Raw genomic sequence first — 14,127 nt, 5'->3', positions numbered from 1 at the left:
GATGGCTGCTGCATATATATAACTTCATGTAAAGTGCCATCAAGTTTGGTTTTAAATTGCCTGTTTTTAGATCTTGTCAACATATGATGAGTATTTGAAGTATTCAAGTTAGATGAAGAAATGGGTAAGGCAATCTCAGTAGAAGAAATAAGAATAGTTTGAGGAGTAGTGGAGGTAGGTAAGATAGAAGTCTCAGATAGAATGATGAGAGTTTGAATCATGAACAAAATTTGATGATAAAGGATCATGAGAGGACGGTGGTATAGAAGATATACCACTTGTTGGGCCAACCGTGGGGAGCTTTCGGGGAGGAATCAAGTGAGAGAACATAAAATGAGAAAACACCACATCCAGCTCAAAACCTTAAGGTGTCAAGTTAATGGGTCTCTCATCTTATAAACTCCTCACTCTTCTATGCTTTCTTAAATGTGGGACTAACTTCAACACTTCTCACACTTGCAATACTAACAGAGAAAAAAAGGAGACTAGGAAAGGTTGATTCATCAAAAGCAACATCTCTATAAATGTAAAGTTTGCCACTTTTAGACAAACACTTATATCCCTTAATTAGTGTGTCTAGAGTACACATCAATAAAGGAAACATAAAAACGATATCCATTATGAGAAGAAAGGGGAGCAGGGCCCCAAACATCAGAAACAACTAAAGCAAGAGGGTGATTATAAGCTAATCTATGGGACTTAGCTAAACAACAATAGGTGCAAAGAGAACTAGAATTAGCATTTTTATTCACTTGTATATTGTCTACATCTTGAAAGGTTATGTTGTGTTCTATTTTCTCTTTTTAATTTGATTTTTTATTCTGATATAAATTTGTTCTTGGTTCTAATTATTTTGGTGTTGTTCTAATTATTTGATTTTAATTTTTTTGGTTCTACTTTATATTTGTTCTTGGTTTTGTTCTAAATTTGTTATTAACAAATCATGAAGGGGAAACGGATGGCAGCTGTATACGGTTAGGATTTTCTGTGTTTTTCATTTTAATAAACAAGGATAATTTAGTAATTTCATTTATTTTAGTCTTTGTTTTCATTTTAAACCAAATAAAAATACTGAGATATAATTTAATTTTGTACATTTTACATAAATACTTAAATTTCTGTTTCTTAATTTTAATCTCTCGTTCAAACGCTACTTAAATAGATCATGTTATACTTCATACTCCCTCAACAAGCTATACTTATTATATCCCACCTCATACTATTTTAGAATATTATTAAAGTGTTTATATGAATAAATAATCTTAAACAAATTATTTGTGAATTTAAAACTTATATACTATAATACCAACCAAGTAATCATCCTTGTTTCAATTTTTATTATTTTTATTCTTTAATTTCCTTGTCTCTCTTTAACTTCATTTGGGAATATTTTAAGAAGAATAAATTAACACATAACAGATATTGGAACTTTATATAAAAAACATAATTATTTCAAGAAAATCCTTTTCCAGAATATCAATATTAAATTTTTAACATTAAAATTATGCTGGAAATATAAACTACTAAATTTACTTTCTCATACATGATTCTATCCATGATGACCAAATTAATAACCAACATAGACTATTATATTTTAAAGCTATAGATATTTTAATTGAACTTTCAGAGTATATTCAAATGTTCAAAGATGATTTAATACATGATAAATGTAACACTCTACCACACTAAGCTTTACACTTAAGCCGTAAAATAGAGGTGGTGTGGTATTACAACCTCTAAAATAAAATGGGTACATATAATAGCAGAAAAATTATAATATGCTAGGAGCCTTGAAGAAAAGAGGAAACAAAATCGCAAAATAAAAGCGCAACGCTCAAAGAACGGGTTAACCTGCGTGCTAAGGAAACTGTAATTGTTAAATATATGATAACAGAAGTAGGAATAGAGTACCAAAGATACAAAATAACAAGCTCCTAACTCAGCCTGCGAAGTCAAGACTGGCCGGAGAATATTTACATATATATATATATACATACATATCCAAAACCCAAAAGTACATATACACAATCCTGCCTCTCCATAAACCTCTAAGAGGATCAAAAGAACAAGTTATGCGGAGAGAAAACCAAGTACATATATACACATCATAGCATAACAAAATAACCCTGTAACCACTCCGCTTCAAGGGTCCAGACGCCTAACGAGATGCCTCTCGACCTGCATCTGAAAAATAACAACATAGTATGGAATGAGAACCAGAGGTTCTCAGTATGGTAAAGGTGCCACACACATAATATATAAGGTCCTGGGAATGCCAAAGGCAATCCTAGAACGCCGACACTCAAATTATAGAGCTTAAAGTATTAAACAGAAGGCATAAAAGGTGGTTTACTAAGGATATTTAAACCTAACTTAACTTAACCTTGAATCTAAATCCCATTATGCCATTCCTCCTTACCTCCAACTCCATCATGCATTTTCACAGACAACTAAACAGACAAGGCAAGCACAAGAAGGTTACAAATACTACAGATAACAAATATACATTTAACATGGCAAGTACATTTAGGCACACCCAGTTAATACACAAGCAAGTAATTCAAGTAATATGCATATGATGCATGCCTGTCCTATGGCTGATGAGGCTCATCTGTCGGTTATCCAGCCAACCCGACAAGTCTGAATTGTCCTTAGACTGTCCCCCGACGTGCATCCCCAAGAGTCTATGCATAGCTTTTTCTCAAATAATCAATATTGCTCAATGGGGGTAACATTCCCGGGAATTTATATAGTGCCCGGTCACACTTACGTCGTAGGGTCAACAGAGTATCGAGTTTTCTACCTGGTACACGTGGTGGCAAGCCACGACACTTTATCCAGGGAATCTCGTATCTCAGATCATTCAAATTCATAAGCCATGTAAATAATTCAATTATAATTCATCAACATCCACATCATTCTCAATTGCATCTCATTCATCATCATACATTAAACATATTCAATCCTTATCCTTCATTATCACACCTCCCATTCCGTCCATCAATAGTTCTAATTCAAAACATAATTCATTCTTTTCTAAGAATCAAACTTCAAACTTATAACATACTCATTTTCTTAATAACTCAAAATCAAACCATATAACCTTTAAATCTAAATCTCTTTTAAATAATCATCTAAACAAAATCTCCAATTTTTTATAAAATTTCGGCAGCATCTCCTCTAAAACTCATATTTTGCCACCCTTTTCGGGTCCAAACCTGCTTCCTTTTCAATTCAACATACCATTCCTCATCATCATAACAGTCACCATAATAAATCTACCTCAGATCGACAATTATACTCATACAATATTCAAATCCAACAACCAAAATTCAACTAAGGATCATAGTTCACTAATCCCAGGCTTCTAACACAAAATACCTTAAATCAATAATTCACTAAATTATTAGTTAATCAACAAGCACCAAACCAACTACGTTCATCAACAATAACATTTAACCATAATTCTCTCCAAATTAACATAACAACATTCACCATCCAAAATTAATAACTAATTATCCAATAAACTTCAACCAAATATATGTTAGTGTTGCAAGTGTGAGGAGTGTTGAAGTTAGTCCCACATCTAAGAAAGCATGGAAGAGTGAAGAGTTTATAAGATGAGAGACCCATTAACTTGACACCTTAAGGTTTTGAGTTGGATGTGGTATCTTCTCATCTTATGTTCTCTCACTTGATTCCTCCCCGAAGTCTCCCTGGTGGTCGATAGCTCTCCACGGTTGGCCCAACAAGTGGTATCAGAGCCGATGGTTTAATCGGTCTGGTTTAAGGAGTATTCAAGGTGAAGCATCGAAAGTCTTCCCGACAAAGGTGGTCCGGGCGGCGTGTCACGCGGTGTTTTGCGGTGGTGTGATGGACGAATACTCGTGGTGGTGGAGGAGCTAGAGGGGAGTTGATGCTTGATGTGGAGGCTCACACTTGAGGGGGAGATTGTTAGTGTTGCAAGTGTGAGGAGTGTTGAAGTTAGTCCCACATCTAAGAAAGCATGGAAGAGTGAAGAGTTTATAAGATGAGAGACCCATTAACTTGACACCTTAAGGTTTTGAGTTGGATGTGGTGTCTTCTCATCTTATGTTCTCTCACTTGATTCCTCCCCGAAGTCTCCCTGGTGGTCGATAGCTCTCCACGGTTGGCCCAACAATATATTCATCGACAAATTACTAAACATTAAACATACACCTGCATTCCAACTTATCCTATGGTCATCTAGCCTAAGTTTTCACAGAACATTATATATTAAATGCAAGAAACCTAAACCATACCTTAGCCGATTCCCAAGTATTATTCCAAGACAATTTTTCTAAAAGAAACACAGCCCTCAAAACCTCAACTAATCCGCTTTCTCCAAGTTCCAATATTCACAATTTCAAGCTCCAATTATTTATTCACAACCTAATACACATTTATAACACATATATATCCAATTTAATACTCAAAGCTCAAATTCAAAAAAAATAAAATAGAATTATCGTATCCTCACCTTACCTAAGCTTCACATAAGCAAGAGTAAACGTTTCTCTCAAACTAATTGGATCCTAAAACATCAGAAATCAAAGAAATTCAATACCCCTTCTCAAAACTCAAAAATTGGGGGAAAAGAGTGGCTATGAATATTTAAGGGCTTACCTATGAAATTGTTCCGGTAGAAATGTAAAGCTCGACGCGGTAGACGCGTGACCGCAAACGGTGCGACGATCGGAGCTCGAATCGAAAAGTTACGGCACCTTGAACTTGGAACGAGGGTTCGGACCCTTTTCTTCTTCTCCCTGGACGCAAGCTTTCAGCGTCACGTTGCTGAAATGAGGGAGATGCAATGCGTGGGTTCATTTAAAGTGTGGGTCCGGTTGGACCGGTAGCCCGATTCGGGTCCGGTTCAACCGGTTTGACCCATTCGGTCCAATTTTGGACCTTTTTTTTTTAAATTAGTGTCAAAATTCTCGTTTCGATGAGATCTATCCTAATTTAATATAATTTTCACATTTCTAATCCTCCTTATTAAAAATTAATTTATTGACTAATTATCTACTAATTTAACCGGAGTTTACATCCTACCCACCTAATAAAGAATTTTGTCCTCAAAATTCAAATTCAGTTACCTGAAAAAGAGATGTGGGTAGTCCTTTCGCATATCTGATTTGAGTTCCCAAGTATGTTCCTCGATACCAGCTCGACTTCAAACTACTTTTACCAATAATACTTCCTTTCCACATAATCGTTTAATATTAGTATCATCAATTCTCACTGGAATTACTAGAAGCGTTAGATCTTCTCTCACTTGGATTGGTTCTGGTTCCAAAACATGACTCGTGTCAGGAGTATACTTCCGAAGCTATGATACATGGAACACGTCGTGCAAATTTGAAAGATATGGCAGTAAGGCGATTCTATAAGCCACTAGCCCAATTTTCTTCAGGATCTCAAATGGTCCAATATAACGGGGATTCAGTTTCTTAGTCTTAATAGCTCTTCCCACTCCAGTGGTTGGTGTAACTTTCAAAAAGACATGTTCTCCTTCTTTGAATTCCAAAGGCTTTTGCCTCTGATCAGCATAACTTTTCTGGCGGCTTTGGGCTATAAGCATTTGACTACGAATCTTCTTTATTTGCTCAGTCATTTCAGCTATCACCTCAGGCCCTAATAAACTCATTTTTCCAGTTTCATACCAACACAACGGGATTGACATTTTCTGCCATACAGAGCCTCATATGGATCCATTCCAATGCTCGCATGATAGCTATTATTATAAGCAAATTCTATTAATGGCATATACCGATCCCAGCTCGCTGGCTGGTCCAAAACACAAGCCCTTAGCATATCCTCCAAGGTCTGAATAGTTCTCTCTGACTGACCATCTGTCTGAGGGTGATACGCAGTACTCAAACTCAACTGAGTTCCAAATGCACACTGAAAAGCTCCCCAGAACCTTGACGTAAAACGGAGATCTCTGTCAGATATAATAGTAGAAGGCACACCATGCAATCTGACAATCTCTTTAATATACATTTGAGCTAATTCTTCCATTGTACAACTTATTCGGATAGGAAGAAAGTGAGCCGATTTCGTCAGTCGATTCACAACCACCCAAATAGCATCACAACCAAATCGGATTCTAGGCAAACCTATCACAAAATCTATTGCAATACTCTCCCATTTCCATTGTGGAATCTCTAAAGGCTGAAGGGTTCCTGATGGTCTCTAATGCTCAATCTTAACCTTCTGACACGTTAAACATTTAGATACGTGCAATGCCATATCATTCTACATACCTGGCCACCAGAACATCGCTTTCAGATCCTGATATATTTTAGTACTCCCTGGTTGAATTGAGAATCCACTCTTATGAGCTTCCTTCAAGATACTTTGTCACAAGTCTCCAACATTAGGCACAATAATTCGGTTCTTGAACCTCCATAAACCATCCCGACCTTCTGACACTCTCCACTATTTTTCCTGTTCAACTGCTGGTAATACCTTATGTAACGCTTCACTATCTCGATGAGCCTTTAGAAGTTCTGATTTAAAATCACTTGAAATCTGCAACTGACTCAAACACAGGATTCCAGATTCTTCTCTAATTCCCAAATTCAATCCTTGAAATGCCCTTAGTAATTCTTCCTCCCGTAACATCATCCAAGCTGCATATAAAGACTTTTGACTCAAGGCGTCCGCCACAACGTTCGCTTTTCCTGGATGATAATTCAATTCAAAATCATAATCTTTCAGAAGCTCCATCCATCTCCTCTGACGCATATTTAACTCTTTCTGCTCAAAAAGATACTTCAAACTCTTATGGTCTGAGAAGACATGAAACTTAACGCTATAGAGATAGTGCCTCCAAATCTTTAAAGCAAACACAACAGCAGCAAGTTCCAAATCATGTGTCGGGTAGTTCATCTCATGCGGCCTTAACTGCCGTGAGGCATATGCTACAACATTCTGGTGCTGCATCAGAACGCACCCCAAACCCTTCAGAGATGCATCACAGTACACTTCAAACGGTTCACTTGGTTCAGGCAATACTAACACGGGTGCAGTAGTCAATCTGTGCTTCAATGCTTGGAAGCTCTCCTCACACTCTGGAGTCCAGATAAAAGGCGTATCCTTCCTAGTCAACTTAGTTAAAGGTAAGGCGAGCTGTGAAAATCCCTTAATGAATCTGCGATAATACCCCGCCAAACCTAAGAAACTCCTGATCTCTGTCACTGAAGTTGGTCGCTCCCAATTCATCAATGCTTCCACCTTAGCAGGATCCACAGCTATTCCCTGCTTACTCACCACGTGGCCGAGAAATTTCACTTCACTCTTCCAGAATTCATATTTAGATAACTTAGCATATAACTTCCTATCTCTCATAATTTGCAGCACAGTTCGCAAGTGATCAACATGCTCCTCTTCAGTCTTAGAATAAACAAGAATATCATCAATGAAGACAATAACAAACTTGTCCAAATACAATCGAAATCTGCTCTAAACTCTGATCATCACCTGGTACTCCCACAGTTAATAACATAACACCCTGACATCCAGTTCCAGAACAGTTTACTATCATAGAATTCAAATAATAACTATTCACCACAACCGGCGCTTCTGACCCTTCCGGCATAAACTGTACTGACTTCTCAGAACAATCAAGCAAAATATGATTCTTAGATAACCAACCTCCCAGTTATCCCAGCATCATCTTCCTGCAGGATACGTCGTATTTCCTACCACCAATTCTGAGCCTCGCCTTACAGCTGATAAGTTCTAAACTCAACCCATTGCTCCTCAGGAACCTGCTGAGGCTACAACGCCCTTTCCATAGCATGAATCCAATTATCTGCATCAGTGGGATTTGAGGTTTTCCTGAAGGTCGGAGGATGAACTTTCAGAAATATAGCAAGTGTCATAGGATTGTCCTCATCATTATTGTTCCTGTGATTACCCTGATTTATCTTATTTGCCAGTGCCTCAGCTGTTGTGTGCATAGCTGCAGCCATATTTCCCAGAGTAGCCATAAAGTCTACTGGATCATTCCCTACCGGGCTAGGAGTAACGATGCCTATCCTACCTCTACCTCGCCCGCGACCGCGTCCGCGAGTTGACATTTGGTCCTTATTCACACCAAACAATTGATATTAAGGTGATCAGTCTCAATATCTCAAGTTTAATGCTTTAAAGTCCCAACTGCATGCTCACGAATACTTATGCTACACATACCAGTCTGATATCCTAAGTAGCACATAATCACACACAGAGTATGCTCAAAAGCATAATCAGTTCGTCTCCCAGGCTCTACAGAAACGAACTGCTCTGATACCATAATGTAACACCCTACCATACTAAGCTTTACGCTTAAGCCGTAAAACAGAGGTGGTGTGGTATTATAACCTCTAAAATAAAATGGGTACATATAATAGCAGAAGAATTATAATATGCTAGGAGCCTTGAAGAAAAGAGGAAATAAAATCGCAAAATAAAAGCGCAACGCTCAAGGAACGGGTTAACCTGCGTGCTAAGGAAACCGTAACTGTTAAATATATGATAACAGAAGTAGGAATAGAGTGCCAAAGATACAAAATAACAAGCTCCTAACTCAGCCTGCGAAGTCAAGACTGGCCGGAGAATATTTACATATATATATATATATATATACATACATATCCAAAACCCAAAAGTACATATACACAATCCTGCCTCTCCATAAACCTCTAAGAGGATCAAAAGAACAAGTTATGCGGAGAGAAAACCAAGTACATATATACACATCATAGCATAACAAAATAACCCTGTAACCACTCCGCTTCAAGGGTCCAGACGCCTAACGAGATGCCTCTCGACCTGCATCTGAAAAATAACAACATAGTATGGAATGAGAACCAGAGGTTCTCAGTATGGTAAAGGTGCCACACACATAATATATAAGGTCCTGGGAATGCCAAAGGCAATCCTAGAACGCCGACACTCAAATTATAGAGCTTAAAGTATTAAACAGAAGGCATAAAAGGTGGTTTACTAAGGATATTTAAACCTAACTTAACTTAACCTTGAATCTAAATCCCATTATGCCATTCCTCCTTACCTCCAACTCCATCATGCATTTTCACAGACAACTAAACAGACAAGGCAAGCACAAGAAGGTTACAAATACTACAGATAACAAATATACATTTAACATGGCAAGTACATTTAGGCACACCCAGTTAATACACAAGCAAGTAATTCAAGTAATATGCATATGATGCATGCCTGTCCTATGGCTGATGAGGCTCATCTGTCGGTTATCCAGCCAACCCGACAAGTCTGAATTGTCCTTAGACTGTCCCCCGACGTGCATCCCCAAGAGTCTATGCATAGATTTTTCTCAAATAATCAATATTGCTCAATGGGGGTAACATTCCCGGGAATTTATATAGTGCCCGGTCACACTTACGTCGTAGGGTCAACAGAGTATCGAATTTTCTACCTGGTACACGTGGTGGCAAGCCACGACACTTTATACAGGGAATCTCATATCTCAGATCATTCAAATTCATAAGCCATGTAAATAATTCAATTATAATTCATCAACATCCACATCATTCTCAATTGCATCTCATTCATCATCATACATTAAACATATTCAATCCTTATCCTTCATTATCACACCTCCCATTCCGTCCATCAATAGTTTCAATTCAAAACATAATTCATTCTTTTCTAAGAATCAAACTTCAAACTTAAAACATACTCACTATCTTAATAACTCAAAATCAAACCATATAACCTTTAAATCTAAATCTCTTTTAAATAATCATCTAAACAAAATCTCCAATTTTTATAAAATTTCGGCAGCATCTCCTCTAAAACTCATATTTTGCCACCCTTTTCGGGTCCAAACCTGCTTCCTTTTCAATTCAACATACCATTCCTCATCATCATAACAGTCACCATAATAAATCTACCTCAGATCGACAATTATACTCATACAATATTCAAATCCAACAACCAAAATTCAACTAAGGATCATAGTTCACTAATCCCAGGCTTCTAACACAAAATACCTTAAATCAATAATTCACTAAATTATTAGTTAATCAACAACCACCAAACCAACTACGTTCATCAACAATAACATTTAATCATAATTCTCTCCAAATTAACATAACAACATTCACCATCCAAAATTAATAACTAATTATCTAATAAACTTCAACCAAATATATTCATCGACAAATTACTAAACATTAAACATACACCTGCATTCCAACTTATCCTATGGTCATCTAGCCTAAGTTTTCACAGAATATTATATATTAAATGCAAGAAACCTAAACCATACTTTAGCCGATTCCCAGGTATTATTCCAAGATAATTTTTCTAAAAGAAACACAGCCCTCAAAACCTCAACTAATCCGCTTTCTCCAAGTTCCAGTATTCACAATTTCAAGCTCCAATTATTTATTCACAACCTAATATACATTTATAACACATAAATATCCAATTTAATACTCAAAGCTCAAATTCAAAGAAATTAAAATAGAATTATCGTATCCTCACCTTACCCAAGCTTCACATAAGCAAGAGTAAACGTTTCCCTCAAGCTAATTGGATCCTAAAACATCAGAAATCAAAGAAATTCAATACCCCTTCTCAAAACTCAAAAATTGGGAGAAAGAGTGGCTATGAATATTTAAGGGCTTACCTATGAAATTGTTCCGGTAGAAATGTAAAGCTCGACGCGGTAGACGCGTGACCGCAAACGGTGCGACGGTCGGAGCTCGGATCGAAAAGTTACGGCACCTTGAACTTGGAACGAGGGTTCGGACCCTTTTCTTCTTCTCCCTGGACACAAGCTTTCAGCGTCACGTTGCTGAAATGAGGGAGATGCAATGCGTGGGTTCATTTAAAGTGTGGGTCCGGTTGGATCGGTAGCCCGATTCGGGTTCGGTTCAACCGGTTTGACCCATTCGGTCCAATTTTGGACCGTTTTTTTTAAATTAGTGTCAAAATTATTGTTTCGATGAGCTCTATCCTAATTTAATATAATTTTCACATTTCTAATCCTCCTTATTAAAAATTAATTTATTGACTAATTATCTACTAATTTAATCGGGGTTTACAATAAACAAATTGCTTGACTCGATTAAATGAAACTATTTCAATTTGGACTTTTTCGGTATGAAAAAATTTCTTTTTTTAGAATCGTTTTACTTAATTTAACAACTATGATAATGTCAAATATTGAAATCTATATATAATTTTAATTCGAGTAGATGATAGCATGCAAATTTAAATCTAAATTTTAAATTTTTTATTTAATTTGTGACTTATGTGATGGTAATACATGCATATCAGTCAACAATTTTAATTTCCGAGGATAAGATAAAATATTTTCATAGTATCACTCAATAATTATCGTATCAAACTATCAATTATTGCATTGTTGTGATAAGTTCTGATGTGGATGCCCATTTCCAATGAAATTCTATTTACCAAAGGATGACTCTATTAAATGTAGTTTGAAAATGTTTCATTATAAATAGAGGCTTAAGCCTCTGAATGAAAAGACAAGCAATAAAGCATTTCTCTCTCTTCTTTTATAATATGCTTCTCTCTTTCATACTATTCTCCCTCTTATACTTTATTATAATAATTAATTATATCTACTATATTGATATACTAATTCTAGTGAATATTACTATTTGAATTATTTAATTATATTTCCATATTTTATATTTGTTACTTCTTCCTTATTTATTTAGTTATTTTACAACACGTTATCATCACGAAGCTCTAACAAAATTTTAGGAAGACTCGAGGTAACAAATTTTTATTATGTCGAATCTCTTTCATCTTGAATATAATGCTCTTGATATATTTAGAAATAATTATTTACCATGGATATTAGATGCTGAAATCCATCTTGATTTAATGGATCTTGAAGATACCATTGAGGCTGAAAATAATATATCCCAGAAGGATAAAGATAAAGCCATATTTTTCCTTTGTCGTCATCTTGAAGTATGATTAAAAAATGAATATCCCACATTAAAAGATCTTGCAGATCTGTGAAAAGACCTTGAAAAAAGGTACAATCATGTGATACTTCCTCAAGCCCGATATGTTAGAGAAAATTTTCTCGACCTTCCATGTCTCGAATGTGCTCCTGCAGCAGCAATATTGAGAAAAAGAAATTAAAAAGTATTCTGAATTAATTTCTTGCTTTCTTGTTGCTGAATGCAACAATGAGTTACTTTTGATAAATCATGAAGCGCGTTCAGTTGGCGCCGCCCCATTTCCTGAAGTAAATACGGCAGATTATAACCCCAGAAGAGGTAAATGGCAAGATTTTGATGACAAGAAAAATTATGGAAGGAAAATGAATTATGTTCACAAGAAAAGATCTCACCAGAAGTGGGATAAAGAAAGAAATAATGGGCAAAGTATATCAATTGAGGATTAATGCTTCCATTGTGGTGGAAAGGGCCATTGGTCACGTACCTGTCGTACCCCAAGGCACCTAGTTGATCTTTATCAAGCATCATTGAAAAAGGATGACAAAGAAAAGGAAACAAATTTTGTTTCAAATGATGAAAATTCCACCACTCAGTATGATGTATCTAATTTCTTTGAGGATTTTGAAGGAAATATTGGCTATTTGATCAATGATGGAATAATTTGATATGTGTATGTGTTTGTTAAGTATTCATGTGAATAATTTTACTGTGCATGTACTTCTACTCATTTTATTATTATTATCATTTGTTTTTGAAGAAAAATGGAAAGGACATATCCTGAAGATATTTGTCTTGCAAATAGTGCAAGTTCACTATCTTAAAAGTAATATATATTTTACCCATCTTGTGCCAAAAGAGAAATATGTTAATACTATTATTGGCTCGGGCAATGTGATAGAAGGCTCCGGAAGAGCTATAATTTTGTTTCCTGGAGGAACAAAATTTATAATAAATAATGCACTGTTATCTACCAAGTCTCGAAGAAACTTGTTGAGTTTTAAAGATATTCGCCGAAATGGATATCATATTGAGACTATGAATGAGGGAAATCATGAGTATTTATGTATCACAACTCATGATTCAAATAAGAAAGTTATATTAGAAAAATTACCCTCACTTTCATCTGGGTTGTATTATACCAAGATTAGTGCAATTGAATCACATGCCATTGTAAACCAGAAGTTTACTAGCTCAAATGAGTTCATAACTTGGCACGACCGATTGGGTCATCCGAGAACAACCATGATGAGAAGGATTATTGAAAACTCTCATGAACATTCACTAAAGAACCAGAAGATTCTTAAAACTAGTGAATTTTGTTGTGCTGCATGTTCTCAGGGAAAGTTAATTTTAAGGCCATCACCAGTAAAGATTGGATTTGAGTCTCCTGAATTCCTAGAAAGGATTCAAGGTGATATATGTGGACCTATTCATCCACCATGTGGATCTTTTAGATATTTTATGGTCCTGATAGACGCATCTTCGAGATGGTCACATGTGTGCTTATTATCTTCTCGCAACCTGGCGTTTGCGAGATTACTGGCTCAAATTATTCGATTAAAAGCACAATTTTCAGAAAATCCAATTAAAGCAATTCGTCTTGATAATGCTGGTGAATTTACTTCCCAAGCTTTTGATGCTTATTGTATGGCTAATGGAATAAGTGTTGAACATCCAGTAGCTTATGTTCACACACAAAATGGGTTAGCAGAATCACTTATTAAGCGCCTCCAATTAATTGCTAGACCCTTACTTATGAGAACAAATCTCCCAACCTCGGTTTGGGGGCATGCTATTTTACATGCCGCAGCACTTATTCGTTTGAGGCCAACAAGTTATCATCAATTCTCTCCTATGCAATTAGCTTTTGGCCAGCAGCCAAATGTTTCCCATTTAAGAATATTTGGGTGTGCAATATATGTTCCCATTGCACCACCTAATCGCACCAAAATGGGACCCCAAAGAAAATTGGGAATATATGTTGGATATGATTCTCCCTCTATAGTGAGGTATCTTGAGATACAAACTGGAGATGTATTTAAAGCCAGGTTTGCGGATTGTCATTTTGATGAATCAAAATTTCCAACATTAGGGGGAGAGAATAAGCTTCCTGAAAAGGAACTTAATT

The 14,127-nt window shown here is 36.2% G+C and overlaps 2 long non-coding RNA genes across 2 annotated transcripts; both read right to left on the bottom strand.

The window, feature by feature from the left end:
* Positions 1 to 1,904: 1,904 nt before the first annotated feature.
* Positions 1,905 to 4,810, bottom strand: LOC130946766 (uncharacterized). The gene is made up of 4 exons (XR_009072354.1): positions 4,648 to 4,810; positions 4,502 to 4,556; positions 4,284 to 4,413; positions 1,905 to 2,184 (listed from the first exon to the last, which is right to left on the bottom strand). It is a non-coding gene; the product is annotated as an uncharacterized LOC130946766 (long non-coding RNA).
* Positions 4,811 to 8,668: 3,858 nt separating this feature from the next.
* On the bottom strand, positions 8,669 to 10,844 carry LOC130943371 (uncharacterized). Its single transcript, XR_009071786.1, has 3 exons — positions 10,685 to 10,844; positions 10,540 to 10,594; positions 8,669 to 8,847 (listed from the first exon to the last, which is right to left on the bottom strand). It is a non-coding gene; the product is annotated as an uncharacterized LOC130943371 (long non-coding RNA).
* Between the last annotated feature and the right edge of the window lie 3,283 nt (positions 10,845 to 14,127).

This window comes from Arachis stenosperma, chromosome 8 (genome assembly GCF_014773155.1).
Source record: "Arachis stenosperma cultivar V10309 chromosome 8, arast.V10309.gnm1.PFL2, whole genome shotgun sequence".
Lineage (NCBI taxonomy): Eukaryota > Viridiplantae > Streptophyta > Magnoliopsida > Fabales > Fabaceae > Arachis > Arachis stenosperma.
Note: the sequence above shows the minus strand (reverse complement) of the source record. Positions and strands in the feature narration are given on the sequence as shown.